This window comes from Malaclemys terrapin, chromosome 2 (genome assembly GCF_027887155.1).
Source record: "Malaclemys terrapin pileata isolate rMalTer1 chromosome 2, rMalTer1.hap1, whole genome shotgun sequence".
Classification (NCBI taxonomy): Eukaryota; Metazoa; Chordata; order Testudines; family Emydidae; genus Malaclemys; species Malaclemys terrapin.
Genome location: NC_071506.1, coordinates 86006608 through 86030076, shown reverse-complemented (window position 1 = coordinate 86030076; position 23469 = coordinate 86006608). Strand labels below are relative to the sequence as shown.

Sequence of the window (23469 nt, the reverse complement as noted above, 5' to 3'; positions counted from 1 at the left end):
AATCCAAGATGCTTGTCATTAAATATTAAAGAATAAGATACAGCATTGTAAACTACAACCAAATGGTGAAGATACATTAGTAGCTGGGATACCATCTGGACAATGCTATTAAATATCCATCTGCTTTCAGCATCTTCCACATGTGATTGACAACAGGTTTTTCTTCTATAGAAAGAACTTTTTGATTTCTCGAGACATACCTCTGTATTGCACCATTACCTTTTCTATGCCTACATAAGGGCAAATCTGCATTTATTGAAACACTGCGTATAATATATTGTCAAGGAAACTGGGTCCTGAGTGATCTGGCTTAGGGGTCAAAGCAGGAATCAGACTCAGAGGGTGAAGCGAGTCAGCACCAGAGTGAGAGTCTGAATGCCAGAGCCAAGGGTCAAGACAGAGTCAAACCAGGAATCAGAGTTGAAGGTCAGAACCAGATTACCTGCAGTCAGGTAAGGCAGGAGCAGGGCTGGTTCTGAGGTGGAAGCATGGCTGGGACAGGACCAGAACAAGGCTGAGTCTAGGCTGAGTCTGGGTAAAGGCAGCGTCTAGGCTGAAGCAGGGCAGAAGCAAGGTAAGCACAAGGAGACAGAATCTACAAGTGTGAGTATTGAGCAGCCTGTGAGCTGAGGTGCTGGAACAATTTGTATAGTGGAGGTGCTGAGAGCCATTGAACCAAACTGTAAACCCTGTATATGATGGAAACCACTTTAAACTAGGGGTGTGGCAGCACCCCCCACAACACCTGAGTTTCAGCACCTATGATGTGAGCTATTGCTGCTGGGCTTAAGATCTGTGCCTCAATATTGATAATGCCCAGATATTGGTGGTCCAGTTTGGCCAAGAGGTGAGTTGATTTAAGATTTTGTGTGGTCAGCCAGCTATTATCTCCTACACAGCAAGGTCAGGGATGGTTTGGCAGTCCTGATCAGCATGATGTTTATATGTTTCCTTAGCTGCTTGTAATTTCACCTTGAGTTCCTGGTGTACTTGGTGGACATGGGTAGCTAGATCTGCAACAGCAGGAACTGGGGAGTTCATGGGGATGCCATGTGAAAGCAAGGATGAAAACTGTAGTTGGCAAAACAACAACAACAACAAAACACATGGGGGGAGGCTTTGCAAAGTTGAGGCGTGAGGAGCATTATTGTTAGCTAACTCAGCACATGGAAGCAGAGACAACCAGTTATCCTGATAGTTAAAGAAGCATCACAGGTATTGCTTGAGAATCTGGTTGACCCACTCCATTTGTCCTTTAGTGTATGGATGGTAGGCAGATGGAAGGACAGCCTCAATCTCTGGAAGCTTTAGAAATTCCCGCAAAAACTAGGAAACAAACAGCACCATGGTCTAACATGCCAGCTGGCAATCCATGGAGATGATGAAAGTTGTTCTCCAGGATGACACAAACCATTTCCCGGGTGAAGCAAGGGATGAAATGTGCCATCTTGGTTAGGAGATGGACGATGACTAAGATTGTTGTATGCCACTGGTAACATGGCAGCTTCACAATGAAGTAGACAGATATGGTAGCCTGTAGCAGAGGTGGAATGGGCATGGGCTGGAGAAGGGCCAATGGTTTCAAGCAGGGATACATAGGCCCCACCCAGCACAATGGTTACAGGATCTTTTATAGCTCTTGACTGAGGTGTAGAAACCCAGCCACAAGAAACTCCTTACAATTAAGTTCCAGGTCCTGAAGTGGCCAAAGGGATATGCCATGACATAATTAAGAACCTGCAGTGTCATTTGCTGTTCCAGGATATAGATACAGCCCTCATGGTAGAGAGGGGTTTGGGGTTCAGGAGGGAGCTCCGGGTTTGGGGTGAGGCTTAGGGTAGGGACAAGGGGTTGGGTGCAGAAGGGGGTCAGGGCTCTGGGCTGGAGGTGCAGACTATGGGGTGGGGCCAGGGTTTGGTGGGGGCTCCGGGTTTGGTGAGAGCTCAGGGACTGGGGCACAGGCTTACCTTGGGTGGCTCCCAGTCAGCGGCGCAGCGGGGGCGTTAAGGCAGGCTTCCTGCCTGTCCTGGCACTGTGGAGCATGCTGCACCCTGGAAGTGGCCAGCAGCAGGTCCGGCTCCTAGGCAGAGGTGTGCAAGCAGCTTTGTGCAGCTCTCACCCACAGGCACAACCCCCTCCCAGCTCCCATTGGCTGGTTCCTGGCCAATGGGAGTGCGGAGCCAGTGCTTGGGGCAGGAGCAGCGCACGGAATCCCATGGCCCCCCATGCCTAGGAGCCGGACCTGCTACTGGCCACTTCCAGGGCGCAGCACGGTGTCAGAACAGGTAGGAACTAGTCTGCCTTAGCCGGGCAGCACTGCCGATGGAACTTTTAAAGGCCTGGTCGGCGGTGCTAACCAGAGCCACTGCGACCTCGTGCCTTACATTCCACGACCCAGCACTGGGTCGTGACCCCCAGTTTGAAAACCACTGGACTAGAACCTATCTCTGTCTATTTATGTTCTTATACTACAGCTATGAGTATACCTTATTGCAAATTATGGGTGTACTTACACTCCCTGCAAACACATATAGCTTGTCAAATTATTCACTCTGAAATATATTCTTTACATATTCAGAGCCTGCCAGGGACCTGACCATGGGATCTTTAGGCCATTTCAGTTTTAGGTCCTGATCCTGCAGAGACTTATGTATATACGTACCTGTGGCACAAAAACCCACAATCCAGTAAGTATGAAAAACACTGGCTACAGTCAGTAGGCTAGTTCCTATTCCCCACCCACATTTTGCCTGCTTTGCCCTACTCTGACATTTTACTGGCTGACTGGATATTCTCCTGCTGCAAGGGATGCAACAGATGGCATAGAGCTGGCATAGGCCAAACCATGAAGCTGATTTTCCATACTGGTAGTTGAGAAGAGGACTGGCAGAAGAACCCTCAAATGTGTTATATGGTAATTGCTCAGACTCAGCAAACCAACTTTGAATAATCTCTGAAACAATAACAATTTCCAACAAACCTTTGGTACTATCTTTTATGTTAGAATTGTTATGAAAACGTTACTAGGCAATGCTCAAAGTATGAACATTTAGTAATAATAAGTTCTGCTCAAACCATGCAAAGTTCTTCTGCACACAAATTGCCTCTGTAGTGCCAGATGTGCAAGCTTTCATTCATGTGAAGTAAATGGCTAAGCTTGATTTTTATTAACTGTTAGTTGTTTGATTCCTGAAGTGAAAGCTTAAAAAATGGATGAATATTTTAGTAGAGTGTTAAACAGCTTATCTTATGGATGTATTTTTTATTTAAAACATTAATATGTACATCAGCTGTATATTGCAAAGAGCCTGTTTCAGTCCCTCATTAATAGAATGTGAAATGAACTTTGACATTAGTGTTTGTATCCATGCACCTTCCCATTTTTATTATATATTTCCTCCTATACTTGCAATTCAGTTGCTACAAAATGATAACATGCTCTTCTAGAATTCCTTTTGCATGATAATGTGTCTTCCTAGCTCATTTATTCATGTTATACACCATAATGCAATCTTCCTAGCAATGAATCATTCTAATTACATGCAGGTGCATAATTCTTTCATGTTAAGTAGTTTTAACAGCTCAGTATTTCAGATCACAACTGTTTCAGTCGCTCTTTCTAGTTAACTGAAAGCTTTTCTATGATGCATAAAATGCTGTCTTTGGGATAATGGTTTATATATGAGTTTTTATTTCATTTCAGCGCAGCCCCAAAACATCCTGACTCTTATTTCCAAAGTCCAGACACAACATGAGATAGTCTCACTCTCTCTCAGGGTGAAACTGCAGATTTCCTTCCTGGTTTAATTTCGGAAGTTAAACTCAGCAAGCCTGGCTTCATGAACATCGCTGAACCCAAATAACCAATTGTTTTAATTCAAACAATATGTGACATAGTTAGTCATATAAATATATTTCTCATGATCACAAAAGACTTGTTAAACAAAATATCATCCTCCAAGAACTAGTATATTTACAATATGGCATTTAAGAAATATTCACTACAGCATAATTTTTCAGGTGAGAAAAATCTTAAGAAATATCTTTATTTCTTGGCTTGATATGACAAAGGTTCTGGGGACGCCTCCATAATTCATATTTCTTGTCAAAAGAAAAATTGCCTCTCTCCTAGTCCATTCAAAATGCATTTGCTAAGATCATCTTCCTTGCCCATCAGTCTGCAATATTTAGAACTCAAACTCAGTGCACCATGTAGAGACTAAATCAGTAGAGCTCTGTGCGGATACAAATTTATATTTGTGGATGCAGATATAAATCGGTATCCACGGAGCTGCAGCATTCTACCGGGAACCTCCGCAGTGAAAGGAGCAACACGTGTGGCCGCTGCTTGCTAGCAGTTACTCCGGCATGTTTGTACTTTTCGCAGCCCCGGCCCTAGCCCCGCCCACTGGGGCAGGCACCAGGCTCACCAGCAGCTGTCCCTGGTCACACTCGTGTGTGCAAATGGCTTGCACGCTCCCAGATAGGCGATGCAGACTGCTGCGTGGAAGGGAGCAGCAGTCCCACATGGATCCGTGGATATAAATTTGTATCTGTGCCGGGCTCTAAAAATCAGAAAAGCTAAGGCACCAAATGAGTTACATCAAGCAAGAGACAGAAGGCAATTAGAGGTTCTTTAAATTCATGAGGAGCACCAGAAGGATGAAGGGAAGTGTAGGTCCTCTACTTAGTGGACAAGGAGAGCTAATAACTGATGACATCAAGAAGGCTGAGGTGTTTAAAACCTATTTTGCTTCAGTCTTCACTGAAAAGGTTAGTGGTGACCAGATTTGCAACACAAATAATATTAATAGCACAGGGGGAAGGAATATAAGCCAAAATAGGGAAAGAATGGGTTAAAGAATATTTAGATAAGTTAGATGTATTCAAGTTGGCAGGGCCTGCTGAAATTCATTCTAGGGTACTTAAGGAACTAGCTGAAGCAAGCTCTGAACCATTGGCAATTATCTTCGAGAATACATGGAGGATGGTTGAGGTCCCAGAGGACTGGAGAAAGGCAAACATAGTACCTATCTTTGAAAAGGTGAATAAATAGGATCCAGGGAATTGAGAAAAGTCAGACTAATTTTGATACCTGGAAAGATACTGGAACAAATTATTAAACAATCAATTTGTAAGCATGTACAATCAATTTGTAAGCCAGCACCAATTTGTTAAGAACAAATCATGCCAAACCAACCTAATTTGCTTCTTTGTCACGGTTACTGGCCTAGCGGATGGGGGAAAGCAGTAGATATTATATATCTTTAGTATTTTTGATGTAGACCCATATGACACTCTCATAATAAAATTAGGGAAATGTGATTTTGATGAAATTACTATAAGATGGGTGCACAACTCATTGAAAGACAGTACTTAAAGAGTAGTAATCAATGGTTCACTGTCAAACTGGGAGAGTGTATCTAGTGGGTCCCACAGGGACCAGTCCTAGGTCCGGTACCATTCAATATTTTCATTAATGACTTGGATAATGGTGTGGAGAGTATGCTTATAACATTTCTGGATGACAGGATCAAACTGGCAGGGGTTGAAAGATCTTTGGAGGACAGGATTAAAATTCAAGATGACATTGACAAATTAAAAATTGGTCTGAAATTAACAAGATGAAATTCAATAAATACAAGTGCAAAGTACTTCACTTCAGAAGGAAAAATCAAGCGTGCAACGAAAAAATGGGGAATAACTAGTTAGGTGATAGTACTGCTGAAAAGGATCCGGGGATTATAGTGGATTAGAAATTCGCTATGAGTCAACAATGTGAGGTAGTTGTGAAAAAGGCTAATATCATTCTGCGGTGTATTAACAGGAGTGTGGTACGTAAAACCTGGGAGGTAATTGTACCATTCTACTTGGCACTGATGAGGCCTCAGCTGGAGTAATGTGTCCAATTCTGGGAGCCACACTTTAGGAAAGATGTGGATAAACTGGAGAGAGTCCAAAGGAGAGCAATAAAAATGATCAAAGGTTTAGAAAACCTGACCTATGAGGAAAGGTTAAATAAACTGGGCATGTTTATTCTTGAGAAAAGAAGACTGAGGGGGGACCCAATGAAAGTGATCAATTGTTCTCCATGTCTGCTGAAGGTAGGACAAGAGGTAATGGGCTTAATCTGCAGCAAGGGAGATTCACAGGAGCACCTCCTCATGGCCAGATGTGGTGTAGCACACTGGGCCCCCTGCTGATGGTAGCTCCATTGCAGCAGTGGTCTCTCTTCAAGTAGGTTGGTCCTCTAGACGTCATGCTTTAGAGAGTCCAGACAGGCTATAGTCCAATGATCTTACAGCAGGTCTTCTATCTGTCTCTGGGTTCCATAGTCCTTACACCCCTTACCTCAGGGGATTTCACCACACCTTCCTTGGTGGCTAGTAGGGGAACCTCTACTCTGGGTTCCAGCTCAAAGACCCTGTAGCTGGTAGCCAAGGTCTACTCCCTCAGGCTCCTTGCTTCCTCCTTGGACCACTTCCTACCTCTTCTATCCCTCAGGGAGTGATTGTAGACTCCCTGTTGCCTCTCCCTGATACAAGCTTCCTGGCTTTAGAATTATTACCCAGCCCCTCACTAGTTGGGTTTCATTATCAATTAAGAGCTTTCTCTCTTGCAGGTGCTGCCAGGTATGTTAATTGACCTCTCAGGTGTACATTTACCCCTTCAGGACCTCCAGACAGGGAGATTTTGATTAGATATTGGGAAAAACTTTCTAACTATGAGGGATTAGGAATAGGCTTCCAAGGGAGTTTGTGGAATCCCCATCATTGGAGAATTTTAAGAACAGGCTGGACAAATACCTGTCAGGGTGGTCTAGGTTTACTTGGTGCTGCCTCTGCAGAGTGGGCTGGACTCGATGAGTTCTTGAGGTCACTTTCAGCCCTACATTTCTATTATTCTATGATGGAAAGTGTGTGAATTGTGGTAATGATGATTCGAGATTTGGTTTATGTGTTATGCAATGTTGGGAAAAACAAAGCAGACCCCTGCTGAGCTGTTTTTATTCCATTAGTGATTGTTTGTATTTTAAACCACTTTTTCAAACGTATTTGGATATATTGTACGTGTACAATATGCACGTGTGTACATGCATATATATATACACACAAATTATACACACACACACATATATATGAAACAAAGACTTTTAATTTGGCACTCATTTCCTCTTTTGGTCTTTGTTAGAAATGGCAATCTTTCATGATATAACAGTTGTAATTCAGTCAACTCTTCAGTAACAAGAGAAAACATGAGTAAGTAAATAGGCATCCATAATAGGTAACAGTGAATTTCCTGGTTTTATTTGTTACAAAGGTGATTCACATTATTTTGTCCAATGTATACTTAAATACCAGCTTTCTACTAAAAGATTAAATTAAAGAATAATCAAAATAGAAACTTGAACTGCTTATATTAAAGCAAGATATGATGTAAAATGGAACACTTCTATTATTCTTGGCTCAGTAATATGTGATAATGATAATCTCCACCAGTATGGCCAGTGCCTGACTTTTGTGACAAAACAGAGCAGGTCCCTGCTTAGCTGTTTTTGTTCCATTAGTGATATGATGACTTAACCACTTTGAGTCAGAATAAAGACTCTTTCTGTCTCAGAGATGGTCCCTTCCACATAGGGACTTTTGAAAGCAAAAGTATTATACCCCAAGGCACAGTAATATGTGAACACGAGGGTCATTACTATTCCCAAGTGGGAGAGATTTTCCTCAAATTGATGGCTGGCTCTCTACTTATAAATCTGTCTTGTTGGATAGATGGGTGAAATTGCTAAAATTTTGCTAACGATATCTGCAGGTCCAACAAAATGTAGCAGATTTTGAGGTTCATATACCACAATCAGGAGGAAAAGAGACTTAGACAGATCCAGCACAGTATGTTACATTGTAGATTCTGCCACCTACAGATAATGACGAGAAGACTTTTAAATGCAGTCCCTAACAATGAAATTATAGCTGACCAGACAAAATGATATATGCTATTAGGAGGAACAATGCTTTAAAATAGGTTACCTAGTTACGGTCCTGATTCTACAATGTAATTTAAGCATGTGAGTAGTCCCATTGAAGTAAAGGCTGCATAATGAAGGAAAAGGAGCGGGGGGAACACTTCCTTTTGAAAAATGGTGATATTCTCTTGCTATCAGCTTTGGGGAGGAAAAAAAGAGTCTGGTTCTGGGGGCATGACAGAGGGTGGGAGGTGTCAGATAGGTTACCTTTTGAGTTCTGGGATGGTGGAAAGAATTAAAAGGTGTAGCGTCGGGTGGATGAGATGAGAAATCTACTCTTTCTAAGTCATGGAGTCACCATCTAGGAACCCATGTGAAGAAAGCCAGGGACAGATCTTGGTATTGTATCCCAAATCCCTGTAAAGAGTGAGAAAGAAGAGTATTAGGCTTTGTTTTTAACCTACTAAAAGATAGTCAAAACAGAAGAAAGATGGTTGGGGCTAATTTCTTTGGAAGATCTCAAGGTCCTGGTTACATGGCAATGGTATCTGAGTGCTAACATTATCCCAGTCTTGCGGGAATCTTTATACAGAGGAATTACAAATATATATCTCCCGAGTCATAATAATCACTAGCCAAAATTATATCCACTCAAAACTTTGAAACTCTTAATTATTTACAATTTAAATTATTAATTATTATATTATTATTATTTCTATTATTATTTTCTAAGACCCAAAAATATGTGACACACTTTGCAGAAGAAAGTAGAAAGATATAATTCTTTCCCTGAGGCAATTAACAGTCTAAATTGTATATTACAATCTACATGAAAATACAATTCAAGTTAATGGAGAAACTGTCAGCTGCATTAGTATATAAAAAGTAATTTACAACACATACTTGAGAAGGTCTGATATCCTACACACACACACACACACACACACACACACACACACACACACACACACACGACATCATGAATGACTAGAAGTAACTGAGAAACACAAGATGCAAGACAGACTATTTGTTACATCTTAAAATTCACCTCTCTTGGGGAACTTGGAAAAAATTTAAATTGTATGAAAAATATGTGATGAGCAAGCATTTCTGGTTTTGTAAATAACCAAACCCTTGCTGTTAAAAAGAGTAATTATTTAGCCATTGATCAAATACTAACCACATTACCAATGTGCAATTGCTAGATAGTTAAAGGACTGTTTAGTTTGCATTGTGCTTTCTAAAGATCCCTGTCATCAGCACATACTACATTACGATACTGTCATTGGGAGGAATGCGCACTGCAACTTTAAGGCAGAAATGAAACTTTATTGAGATTACCTAATTGTGAATATTGTTGATTCAAAAGCTTCTTTTATGACAGTATATATTATTAATCATGACTCATCTCCTCACAAACAGACACAGAATTAATCAGAAGGCAGAACAGTTTAGATGTGAAGCATTCAAGAGTGCAAAGTTGAGTTATACAATTTAATGTCTATAAAAAAATCTCCAACTCTGTAGAATATTTAGACAAGGTTTCTGTCTGTTCTTTCTTATAAAGTTGATTCAGTTCAGAGGAACACGACATTTTGCTTTCACATCTTAGCATAATTCTTTGCCCTACAGTTCAAGATAAATTGTCCCCAGACTCACAAGAAGTGATGAATTACAAGGTAGTGCTGCCAATTTTCCAATACACACGAGATGGGAGATGTAAACTATCACTTCCTCATAACAACAGCTTGAACTAAGCAGCGCTCAACCAGACTGAAACAAAATCTGCACAGTAGAACAGAACTCAGTTCTTTCTATGTTTTACAGTTCAGATTCTCTTTTGGGTCCTGTACTCGAGTCTGCAAGTACAACACTTAATTATATTCTATTTTATATATTACACACACACATATAAAAATGCCAAGAATCCATAATGCACATGCACACATACAAAAAGCAGGTATCACTAATACTCCATAAAAATATAATTACACAAGTGTAACATAGTTTTGAGCCACTACATTGGGTTTTCTTCAGTCTTCAAATAGAGTTTCTCCTACAGTCAGCTTTCTCTACCCTGGATTTGAGCTTTGGCAGCCTTCTGGCTTGTATCTCTCCCACCAACAACCTTCCGTTGGCCCTGAGTTTGTGTTAAGTTGGAATTTCCAGAAGCCTTGGCAACTTTCCCCTTTTCCTCAGAGACTTACCTCTGCATTTGATTTCAGACTTTACTAAAATAAAACAGTTCATTAGCTGTAAAGATATTCTGGGGCCAGGGCCTGGTTCTCTTTCCTTTCTCCCAGTCACTCTACTGCAGCTATGATGTACAAAAGACATAGCCAATGGCTTCTACTTCTTTACATTGTGGAGTCAGGGCTCATCAGTACAGACTTCACCTCCATTGCAGCACTCTCCAAGACCTGAAAAATGTACTAGCCCAAGGAACAGTCTGACCAGTTGAACAGCCAGGAACAAGATATTCACAAATAGATGGATAAGACATAATAAGACAAAATATGTCATAATGTCACTGTATAAATCCAAGGTACACCCACACCTGGAATACTGAGTGCAGTTCTGGTCAGCCCATCTCAAAAAAGATATATTAGAAATGGAAAAGGTACAGAAAAGGTCAACAAAAATGATTAAGTTTATGGAACAGCTTCAGTATGAGGAGAGATTAAAAAGACTGGGATTTTTCAGCTTGGAAAAGAGACGACTAAGAGTGGATATGACAGAGGTCTATAAAATCATGACAGGTGTGGAAAAAGTGAATTAAGGAAGTATTATTTATTTACTCCTTCACATAACACAAGAACCAGGAGTAATCCAATGAAATTAATAGGTAGCATGTTTTAAACAAACAAAAGGAAGTACTTCAGACAATTCCCAGTTAACCTGTGGCACTGATTGCCAGGGGATGTTGTGAAGGCCAACAATAAAATTGGGTTCAAAAAAGTTCATGGAGGATAGGCCCATAAATGACTATTAGTCAGGATAGGCAGGGAGGCAAAACCATTTTCTGAAGTGTCCCTAGCATCTGTTTGCCAGAAGCTGGGAATGGGCAACAGGGGATGGATCACTTGATGATTACCATTGCTGTTCATTCCCTCTGAAGCACCTGGCATTGGTCACTGTCAGAAGACAGGATACTGGGCCAGAAGGACCATTGGTCTGACCCAGTATGGCCATTCTTATGTTCTTAATATCATATTTGCACATGGATGTCTAAGGAGGATCCATTTAATCAATACTTCTCTTCCTTCCCTCAACACCCATCTAATAGGCTGTTCTTCAATAGCAATTTTCCCTGCTAACTTGACAATAACAAGTTAACATGTGTTAAAGAGTATTATCTTGTTTCTACATGCTACAGCAATGCTGTGGTTGACACAGCGTCAACCATGACCTCTTATTCCAACCTAGACAAAACCAAAGGGAGTGCTAAGGAGAAAGGATTGGGCAGTGCATTGGGCACAAGGGCAGATGTAAAAGAAAATGAAAGCTGAGAGCGGTAAAGATGTAAGCCAAGATTTGAAGATGCAGACAAAAAAATTGCACTTTGTACAGAAGAGAACAGAAGCTAGTGAAGGGATTCAAGGAGTGGGACATACCATTATCAAAGTAGCAAGAAACAAAGATTTTTGGCTCCAGTGTCTTTGTTAGATTAAAGAGAAGAAATGATTGAAGAACTGAAAGGAAGAGATTGCAGCAGTCAAGAGGCAAAGTGATTAAGGTACAGACTGATTGTTTAGCACTCAGAACAGAGAGGAAAACAGATTTTAGGTGAGAAAGTGACAGGACTTTGTGAAAACCTATATCAGAGAGGTGCGGAGAGAAGAGTTGCAAATCATGCCGAAGTTGGAAGGCAATGGAGTTGTACTAGTCAGAGAGAAGACAGGAAAGGATAGGATTAAGAGGAAAGATACCTTTATTTAAATTCCTTTCCATTTTAAGGAAGCTATTGTTAATACATCCATCAAAAATCTGGCTTTATAATTCATATAAGAGTACAAGCTCACATTTAAGCAATGAACCCTCCTGTATGTAACAAGGACTGAAGATGCACTAAATCCCACAGCAAGAAAATTAGTACGCTATTAATGGACAGTGTACCAAGAAAAAAGTATGCAGTATGAGCCTACAAGACAAATACGTTCCTGGTGTTTCTCCATTGGCTTCAGTGGAATCATACCAGAGAAAAATTTGACACGGTATGATTAATATTTTACTCTATTCAAAAGTGAACTCACAATTGTGCAGCAGACTGGCAGACTAAATATCCAGAAAACCCTCTGAAGCATTCTGCTTGCCTTGTTTATGCAAATGACTGAGTGTATATATATTGTGTAGGCGATGAACATTAGTTCTTAGATATAGTGAAGCCTGTCTATCTGCTTATTTGATAAGAACTATAATAAACCTGTTGAAATTCACTTGCTCTGCAGTTCCTTTATGTTGTTACTGAAACAGCTACAATTCATCGTGACCATGGGATAAATCTATCAAATGGATTAACAGCCACATCCACAGGAGCCTCATGCATGTAAAGTAAGAGCAAAAAGCAGCTTAAAAATTGCATGTCTGATGCATCATGATTGGGAGACAGGGAGGGACAGTAATGGGAAATCCATACTTCCATTCACACCACAGAGGAGATCTCTCCTTAGCTCATTGTGTGGAAAGACATATCAGGGACAAGGCCAGTGGGCCTTTGTGCAAAACCCACACAGGAAGCAAGAAGCGGGCTATGTCTGCCTTTCCTTCTCCCCAGCTCCAGCAGTAACTGTCTGCAGCCCAGATGTTTGGGTGATCTGCATCCTGCTTTTGATTTGTGGGGGAGACTATCTCCCCTTCAAGCAAAGTCATTTTATTTGAGCCTTGCTTGCAGGCTCCGAATTGGGTTCCAAATACAGCTAGGCATTCATTAGAACAATGTATGATGAAATCAGAACACAAAAATTTATAAATACCCAGTAAAGAAACAAACCTAGTGAAAGAAGAACTTTGCCTTGTCACATAACTGTGCACACAAGAGATCGGAGCTAGAACTGAAGAACTCTCTCTAGTACATCCATCAGATTCTCACACTTAATTCTATTTTAAGTGTTTTGTTCACTCTTAGAGGCAGAGCTTTACTGTAGTGCAGAGAGAACAGCGAATATTGTTTCTTTTTAAAAGAATTGGGACCTCTAAATAGTGCAATAAAATAATGTTTGCTCAGATTCATAGAATTTCTGTCAAAATAAAACATCACAAACTTGGTTCTTCAATTTGAGCAGGTTGATAAGGTTGGGATCAGCCAATTTCACTGCCTGGGTGATGATGGACTATCTTCCACAGGCACTGCAAGAGGATGTTCACTAATCATAGCAGCAGCAAAATTGAAACTAGAGAGGCAGCAGGAAGGAATGTGCACAGAAAGAAAGAGGAGGGGTTACCACTCAACATAATTAATATGATGCTTTCCCTGCTCAAAAGAGCCTTCTAAACATCAACGGGGGAAAAGAAAAAAATCCTGATTATTTTTCCCAAAGAATATTTTTTACTTTAGGAAATACTAATAAAGAGACCCTCTATCAGAAAACTTATTTTTTTAAATTATCAAATTAAAAAAAGTTCAAGATGATAATTTTCCTTTAAAAGGCTGATTTACATATTGCCTTCCTAATACCAATTACGTATCACTACTGCGTTTGCTATTAGAAAAAGCATTATTTATTGTCATCAGTAAAATATTAACTAGATTCCACTCCCCTTTGTCTTTTCTCCACTAAACTTTCCATTAGAGTCACTGGGAATTTTGCCTAAGAAGGAAAGGCGGATAGTCCATCCACCATTTAGAACTGGTATTAACGCCAAACAAATTATCTCATGAACCAACAACCTCCCTTTGCCTCTCTACAAAAACACTATCATGGTCATTTATTTTTTTTCAAGTATCTGTGGTGCATCTCTGGTTTCATTAGTTCTGAAAAGGGCACATTCTTTAGCAATGACACATTGTTGGACATTGACACAAAATGGAGTAGAGTGTACAGGATATGTTATCTGCTCTATAACATGTAGACTGTAAAACAACTTATATCAGCCAGAAGACAGACATCTAAATTGAACACTTTCATATAGACTTACTTATTATTGATTATGTCTCTATGTACCTATCTCATCTGTAATTAGTCTCATACCAGACATGACAAAATCAGTGCTGTCAAAACAGAGGAGATTATGGACTGTACATTGAAGGCACTTACAGATCTGTCAGAAAGAAGTGTGTCTTGCTGAATAATAAACAGATGTTCCAAAGCATTTATTGCAAGCAATTATGACTCATTTTAATGGGGTATACACACACATACTTATACACCATTGGGAAAGGTAGATTTACAGCTTCTCAACAGGACCCTGCAGTTGGCTTTTGCCATGGAAGGGTTTGAGAAATCATATTTTAAATTTGTGATATTTCTAGGAATAGAAAGACAATTTGAAGTCACTTTTAGAGATTTTTTTTTTTATGGCTCCCTCTGAGTGCTGTACTGTTGGGCTTCTAGTAACTAAAGCATTTGGACATGTATGGGTATATAGCCAAAATACAAAATAGTTTATTCCATAATACTAAAATCCAGAAAGGTAAATTTCAACCAAAATACACAAATAATGGAGTCCAGTAGAAAGAATAGCACCAGATTCTCTTTTGGGAAATTGTAAAGTTATTTCATGAATACAGATCTCCATTAGTTATTAGTGTATGATCAAAATACCATATGTCTTTCCAATATATATATTTAAAAATTCCAATGCCATAATTCATAATGTGGATCTACCACCTGTCACAGTACTAAAGTGAGCTAGTATTCTATTACATTTATACATAGTATGGTCTCTCTTCAGCTCTCCAATGACAGGCCTGCATTATGTTTAATAGCAGTAATGAGAAATCCTGTCTATAAAATTGAAACTTAAAAAGAATATTGTATTGCAGGGGTTCTCAACCTTTTTCTTTCTGAGGCCCCCCCAACATGCTATAAAAACTCCACAGCCCACCTGTGCACAATAACTGGTTTTCTGCATGTAAAAGCCAGGGCCGGCATTAGGGGATAGCAAGCAGGGCAATTTCCTGGGGCCCAGTGCCAGAGGGGCCCCCGCAAAGCTACATTGCTCAGGCTTCGGCTTCAGCTCTGGGTGGCAGGACTCAGGGCCTCAGGCTTCAGCCCCATGTGGTGGGGCTTCAGCTTTCTTCCCTGAGCCTCAAGTGACTCTAATGCTGGTCCTGCTTGGCGGACCCCCTGAAACCTGCTAGGGGTCCCCAGACCTCTGGATGAGAACCACTGTATTGCATCAGCAAACCCCAAATGTTAGCCACAAATTCCAAGTAACTGGAGATGTTTCTGTATTTAAAAAGCCTGTGATGGCCTAATATTCTTTGGTACTTACAGTTCTTTATGTTTTTGAATGGAAAGGGATATTTCATAAATAATCTGGGTATTTTTGTATTATTCTAGAATAAGCTGTTTTGCAATTTGGATTATATTGCTGCTTCATCTGGAAGCCTGACTTATGTAGACTCTAGCCAAGAGTAATTGTCACGCAGGCAAGCGCTATCTCACGTAATGTATTTGTAAGTGTCCTTTACCATTCCCAATAGAGTCTTTTGATGTCATATAAGCCTTTGAACTGACAGGAGTGGAGTAGAATGTTGCTGTTGGCATTCTGTTGCCATGGTTATTTTTTGAGAGCGGATCAATAGATGCTAAGACATTGAAACTCATGGATCACAAAGCTAAATTATTGCTGAATAGAGATGTAATCAGGCTGTGTAAAATGTGCTTTAACATGTGGCTATGCACTCTTTCTTCCCTTGTACTCAATTATATAGTCCAGAGGTCTTACTAAAAAAAACCCCTCTCTCTCATCAGGGCCATCCCTAGTGGGGTGTGGGGCCCAGGACAAATCAGTCTTTATGGGCCCCCCTTAACATTTTTTATACAGGTGAAATCTGGTGTGGGGAGGGGACACCAGTGCTGGGGGGTGAGGGACAATGGAGAGTCACAGGGTGGCATCTGTGCTAGGGTGAGTGGGCCCCGTGTGCTGGGAGGTCCTGGAAAAGGGAGAGTCCGGGGCAGAATGGCAATGGATGGGGTCAGCCTGGTGCTGGCATGTCCGGTGGCGCTAGGATGCTGGCGACCGGTGCGGCGGTGGGCAACGCCAGGAGCTGGCGGGGCAGGACAGAGTGGGGCGGGCTGGGGTCGCTGCTGCCGGAGCCGGATCCTGAGCCCCGTGATGCTGAGCAAGAAAAAGAAATACAACATGTGCTTCCCTCCGGTGAGTCTGGAGCCGACCCCCACTGCTGGCACCAGGCCCCCCGTTAATCCCCCGAGCTAGCTTGGCCCCCCAGGCACCCCTAAGCCCTGCCCCGGGCCAGCCTAGTGCCCTCTGCATGGCACACACACACTGAAGCGTGGGGCCCCCCAAAGCACAGGGCCCGGAGGGGTTGCCCCAATTCTCCATACCCAAGGGACAGCTCTGTCTCTCGTTTCTGTATCTTGTTATTTCATATCTCATTTTTCATTCATATTCATAAGAACTTCCCTACAATTCTCTTCATCCAGAATTTCTGTTCTGTGCCTCCTATGTATATGAGCCTACCTGATATGTGAATCTTGCATACCCTTCCTTGACTTTCTTTTTATTTATATTTTCCCCCCTCTTGCATTGGAAAATCCTCTAATATGTTTTCCTAGTCAATAGATCCTAAATAATAAATTTTTATAAGAGAAATACTCTCTTGCCGTGCATGACTTCTAAACTATAAATTATTCAACCATTATACTTACAAATATTATCTCTGTTTCAGTTCACCGCCATTTAAACACAGAAGTGACACCTTCACTCCCAAGTTTTATTGTGCTGTCCTCCTAAAATGTACACAAACAAGATTTCAGCTGCAGATATGGTGGACTGTTTCCCTTTGACTGCACAAAATTAGTCCATTATAAAATGAAGTGCTGTAAAAAACAAACAAAAGAAACCAACAAACAGAATGACATTTTTATAAAATCTGGTAAAGGTGATTTTTTTTGGCATGTTTTTAAAAAAAAAAAAAATCTAGAATTTTCATTGACCTTGAAAAGCTTTTTGAAAGATACTCCTTGGAACAAATTACATACCAAATCACAATTCACCTCTAGTCACACATGGTCTTTTGGGTGGTAAAAACTGATCATTATTTCATGGCAACTGTGAAAGCTGTAGGATGATGGATATTGAGACTATAGTTGAGATATCTTCCTTAAGCCAAGTTTGTTTGTCTGCTTCCCTGTAAGTGAAAAGTGGAGGGTTGGCAAAAAATGTATGAGATTAAAATTAATAATGAATCCTCTGTTCAAATTATCTATCCTGATTTTGTAGCTGCATATTTGATAGCTTATAAAAACAATAACAGCCTAGGTGCCAAAATACAAGGAGGAAAAAAAACACCAGCCGGGAGTAAGTTTTTCAAAACTACAGATGCTGTAGATCCTGAAATAAATGGAAAAAAGAATTGTTGTTGGCAGAACATAGAGGTCAGTGCTTAATCTCAGGAAGAAAGGGGCAGATGTCAGACATTCACCAGCATTCAACACAATTGAATATCATTTAGAAAAAACAAGACACTTATGTCTTCCCAGGATGGATCATCTTTCCAGCAAACTTTGTAAGTGCAACCAAATTGGTAATTAACCTCAGAATGTTTTCCATGAGGGATGACACCACCAGCTGACATTATTTTCCTTTCCTTCAGCATTTTTCCCAGCATAGACTTTGTAGGAGATGTTGATTCTTTGAGAAGAGAGAGAGATAATTAGAATAGAATTCATGATGTATATATTGTATATTAGGAGAGCAAAAACTTACTCAGAGTGTCTTTGAGATTCTTTTCAGTCCTGGGTACATATTGACTAGATAGGCTTAATTGATTTTACTAGATCTGCTGAATTTTAAAAGCATCCTCAGAGATCCAATGCAAATGTCTACCTGTAATATTGCTTCCTACTTTAGTGCATTAAGCCTCAATTATCTTGTGCTAGTAGCATGAGTCACAGCTGTTGAATATGGTTCTTAAGTTTATGGATGCTTGTTACACCAATTTGGGAGTGCGCTTAATTTTCCTACAAAGATGAAGGTGTTTGCCAGTCACATGAGGGTGGACTAAAAGCCATTAACAGGCACTTATAGTTGATAGATACATAAGGAATAGAGAGCAACAGAAGAAGAATGCCTGTAAGGAATGTTTTAGCAAAGGGATGTAACAAAGAGATTTAGGATGAAATCTGTATATTCTGCAACTGCCCTCTGTCACGTTCTGAAACAGCAGAGAATTAACTATGGTCCAGATGTAACTTTCTGCAGAAGAATCGCTTTTACAATACCAATGTATGATAATAGATAGAACCATCTCTCCAGATTTTCAGTTCTCTCTATTCCAGCTCTGCACTGTGAAGGCAAAGCATCTTAAATCTGTGATTTTTTTTAAGGACATGATCGAATGTTTATAGTCCTTTTTATGGTAAATTGTACAAATTGTAACTAATGAACTCTTGAGGTAAAGAACAAAAAATCTGTAAATTCTGTCTAAGCATCTGGTTCGCTGGGTGAGCCTGGACAAATTATTCCATTTCCTCTTGTTCCAGTCCATTCAGCTGTAACACTCAGAGCTAGCTACTGAAGCAGCATGTGTTTGTCTGTCATTAGAAACTGCAAGGGGCTTCACACAATGCCACCATGTAATTGAGCTTCTGGTACAGCAACAGTGTCATGTTAAAGACATGGAAAGGGAATCATTTCCTTTGACATACACATTATACACATTGATAGCAGCCTTCAACTACCTGAAGGGGGGTTCCAAAGAGGATGGAGCTCGGCTGTTCTCAGTGGTGGCAGATGACAGAACAAGGAGCAATGGTCTCAAGTTGCAGTGGGGGAGGTCCAGGTTGGATATCAGGAAAAACTATTTCACTAGGAGGGTGGTGAAACACTGGAATGCGTTACCTAGGGAGGTGGTGGAGTCTCCTTCCTTGGAGGTTTTTAAGGCCCGGCTTGACAAAGCCCTGGCTGGGATGATTTAGCTGGGAATTGGTCCTGCTTTGAGCAGGGGGTTGGACTAGATGACCTCTTGAGGTCCCTTCCAACTCTGATATTCTATGATTCTATGATACAAATATGTACTTTTACCAAACTCTGTCAGTTAAAATTAGATATGTTCTTGATGCCCTATGCAGTGGAGGACCTCTCTAATTCTTTAATTGCTTCCACTTTAGTTTTTAAAATATTGGGTAATAAAATCAAGATTATGAGCATATGATCACATACTGCCACAGATGCTACGGCTCCGTGTCATAAGAACATTGCAGTGGCAATGCCCCTTAGCTGTTGGCCAGTGACATCCAAACAACAAGCAGTATAGAAAAGTCTTGAGAATTTGTTCAGTTTTTAACTTTCAAAATGCCCAATCCTTCTGAAGCTTTAGCAGCTGAAATTACAGATCTGTGAAAGTGATCAACTGAAAGTCAGAATCGAAAAACTCTCATGGCTGTGATACATGTAACAGGAGAAACGATAAGTGTTAATCTATACACAAAAGGCTAGGACAACTCAGAGAAGATGCTGCCAGTTTTTATTAATCGGACTAAACTCTTTTTGCATGTAGAAGAGTGATAAAGAGTATGCCTGTTGTAAGAGGCTGAGGGTGAAACAATATTGTTATAAGTAACTTCATAGAGGTTGAGATAATCTCCACAGATATAAACATGATAACACCGGATTACAGAAATCTTGTCAAATAGAAGGTTTACACTGATTCATGCACTGGTTATGCACTGATTTAAAATCAGACATATTTCCTGGTTTTATGTAAGTGTTCTGGGCACTCGTAGACAAATTCAGAAAACAATTACCTTCACCAGTCTGATCTACAAGACATATCCCTACTGAATCAAAGTAAATAAAACAATTGATAAAAAAGAAGGGTTATTGTAACTCATTAATTGTTGCTAGCTGGCAAACTGTACAAGAATTGTTCTGAAGAATAACAAGGAAGACAAATTCAAAAGCCAACGCAATTCTGAGCTACATACTTTATTCAAAGGAATCATGTCACAGAGCAAAGAGGTGTCATTTCCACCTCAATATGGGTTTGGTGAGACTGCATCTTTATTGCATTTATTTGAAGGCAGCTCAATGGCCAGAAAGATGTAGACAAATTTTAGAGCAACATTACTTAACAACATTAATTAATTAATTAACGGATTGAAAAGACTGATCTAGGGTTAGAGATTAAAGTAAATCAGGGTCAGATTCTGAGTCCTGTATGTTGTGTAGTACTGTATTCTGCCACTAGTTCCACTGGAGAAAAGGGAGAGACAAAAAGTGGCAAAGAGCAGCCAAGACACTAGAAACTGTGAGACTATTCATGGATTAAGGCACTACTTAGCTAAATAAGGGTATCAGAATCTTGATCCACCATCTAAAGTTTAGCTAAAGGATGACTGGTTGGGGAAGTACAGAGAGTGAAAGAGGGGATATCTGTCCACAAATATTTGAAGGATGTAAGCCAGTAAGAGAACAATAGCTAGAGTAATAAAAGGGAGGTACTGGAATGAAGTTAAGAGCCTTTAATCTTAATATCAGCAGAATTTCCTAACTGTGAGGTCTATTATAATTTAAAATAGTCTTCTAAGGTAAATGCTGGAAACCACCCCACTTGAGACAATTAACAAAAGATGACAGGAAATGGTGTTAGAAAACATTGTAGAGAATAACTGCATTGGCGAGTGGAGATGGACCAATATAAATGTCCAGAAATGTCTATTCCATCTCAAATTTCCAAGATTCTTAAAAGAATAATAGGATGTTCAGAAAACTGACTATTACAATTGTTCAGGTCAAATATAAGAAAACTTTCCGAATGGGTATCTTGTTAACCTCACCTCTGACAGCACCCACCCTACATTAATGTACACCTGCTTAAATCTTGTCCTGCTTCTCAGTATGCAAGTTTCACCCACTCAAACTCCCTTACACGCTGATACACATAGTGTAAGTAGACCTAAGGGAGAGTAAGTGGATATAAGGTGCTTCACTACCAGGGCCGGCTCTAGGATTTTTGCCGCCCAAAGCAAAAACTATTTTGCCCCCCCCTTATTTAATTACCCCACCCCTGGCCCCGCCTCAACTCTGCCCCTTCCCCAAATCCCCAGCCCTGCCTCCTCCCCCCAGGCTCTCAAGCCTAGGAGGGAGGGAGGGAGGGGGGAGAAGCGGCGCCGCGCCACGGCCACTTGGAGTCTCCCCCTCCCTCCCAGGTTTGAGAGCCTGGGAGGGAGGGGGAGACTCCAAGTGGCTGCGGCGCGGGCGCCGCTTCTCCTCCTCCCTCCCTAGCTCCCAAGCCTGGGAGGGAGGGGGAGCAGCGGCGCGCGAAACGGCCGCTCGGGATCTCTCCCTCCCAGGTTTGAGAGCCTGGGAGGGAGGGGGAGACCCTGAGCCGCCGCGGCGCGCAAAACAGCTGATTCGCGTGCCGCTGCTCCCCTCCCTCCCAGGCGCGAATCAGCTGTTTCGCGCGCCGTGGCAGCTGCAGCGGAGGTGAGCTAGGGCGGCCGGGGCACATTTTTTGGGGCGGCATTCTGGCACCGGCCATGCTGCCCCTAAAAATGTGCCGCCCCAAGCACCAGCTTGTTTTGCTGGTGCCTAGAGCCGGCCCTGTTCACTACACCATCTTATGTGTTACTTCCGAATCTGCTCCTGAATGTTTTTTGGGAATCTATTTAATATGGTATATGAGGAAAATTCAGAGTTTAATCCTTCAACAACCAATTAGTCTCTCCCTTTTTGTGTTCTGGATTACAAAGTAAAATTAAGTGATAAACTGCCCCTGGTATCTTTAACTCTGCCACTTCCTCAAGTGAACAAGGAAAGAACTGAAAATATTAGAGACGGATCCAAGACAAATCCCTGGGTTTGCAGACCCCCAAGCTAATTCTATCACTGGTGTTGCTGGAAATTGTGTTTGGAGTGAGGGGAGAATATGGTACTGATTGGACTCCACATTCTGTCACCATTACTCAATTTGAATAGTCCTTACTCCACAAGTAGTCCCATTGATTTCACTCAGTATGAGTAGCAGTTACAGAATAAATTGCAGATTCTTTCCTCATTCCACACACAACTGCCAATAACACTATTAGGGATATACACAGAGAGGTTACGTATCTTAGTGTGCAAATATTTTTTAGTCAATATCTGCAGTTTTTAATTCCATGTGCTGACACAAGTTAGTCCACTGGTCAGCTAATTAAGAAGTTTCTGATCTCTTTGGTATGTTCTCTCAGAGCTGGTGAGTTTTGCTGAGCAAACCTTTTCTCTTTTCTTTTTCGTTAACAGAGCTGCTTGAGTTCTTTTCAGTACTCCTCACATATTGATATATTTCCATTTATAAATTGCATTTATTCAATAAGGTCTACAGCTAGTGAGAAATCAAAAAGGTCATATATGACCAGATGACTTGCTTAGAACTTTTTTTCCATGATATGATATGGAATAAATAAAATATTTTAAATCACTGATCCAGACTGTGGAACAACATGAAAGAAGAGCCAAATGGTTTCCTCATTTTTTTCAAGGAGAATTTAGTCTTCCTTTGATTGAAGGAACAAGAATTTATGGCAACACACCATGCCACGTGTTCCATGTTCTCAGGTCAGGCTAAACTTTCAGATATGATCCTATAAATAACACACACCTACAAATCCAGAAATAATGGTAGATGTCAAGTAACACGTCACTGATTATTAAAATGCTTCACATATGGAGTCATACTGGCACCTTATGAAATCCTATTTCCCCCTCTTGTGCATCTGAAGAAGTGAGGTTTTTACCCACGAAAGCTTATGCCCAAATAAATCTATTAGTCTTTAAGATGCCACCAGACTCCTTGTTGTTTTTGTAGATACAGACTAACACGGCTACCCCCTGATACTTATTTCCCCCTCATCACTCCTAACCCATTTACATACCAAGACAACCTTTGGCAGATAGAATCCTCTGGCTCCAGAGTTATATCTATCCTGCCTCTCATCCCACATGCCTTTAATCTACAAAAAATTTGGCTTCAGCTGTTGGCAGAATTTGTGATCTGGAATGGGAACGGCAATTATGCTTTCTTTGGGGTGAAGCCTAGGTGACGGGTTTTTTTGTAATGCACAGTATGCAGTTTGTCAAGATAAAAAATACTGAAGTTCTCATATGCATTATAGGAGAAGAGGTCAACCTACCTTAAATCCCTTGGAAAATCCCAGAAGTCTGCAGGAACCAGTGCTATTTCCCAGTCCTTTCCTGAAAATGGAGGTCAGCATGCATGGTCAGTTCTTGCTCTTTGCTCAGAAAGAAAAGAATTTGCTCCAGTCTTTGAAGAGTTGCATGGTGATTGATGCAGCTGCAATAGGGCAGTGGAGAGTGTTCTAGCAGGACCA

The 23469-nt window shown here is 40.9% G+C and overlaps 1 long non-coding RNA gene across 1 annotated transcript; it reads right to left on the bottom strand.

The window, feature by feature from the left end:
* Positions 1-7170: 7170 nt before the first annotated feature.
* Positions 7171-23359, bottom strand: LOC128831265 (uncharacterized). Its single transcript, XR_008443783.1, has 4 exons — positions 23272-23359; positions 17691-17788; positions 16804-16884; positions 7171-8386 (listed from the first exon to the last, which is right to left on the bottom strand). It is a non-coding gene; the product is annotated as an uncharacterized LOC128831265 (long non-coding RNA).
* Between the last annotated feature and the right edge of the window lie 110 nt (positions 23360-23469).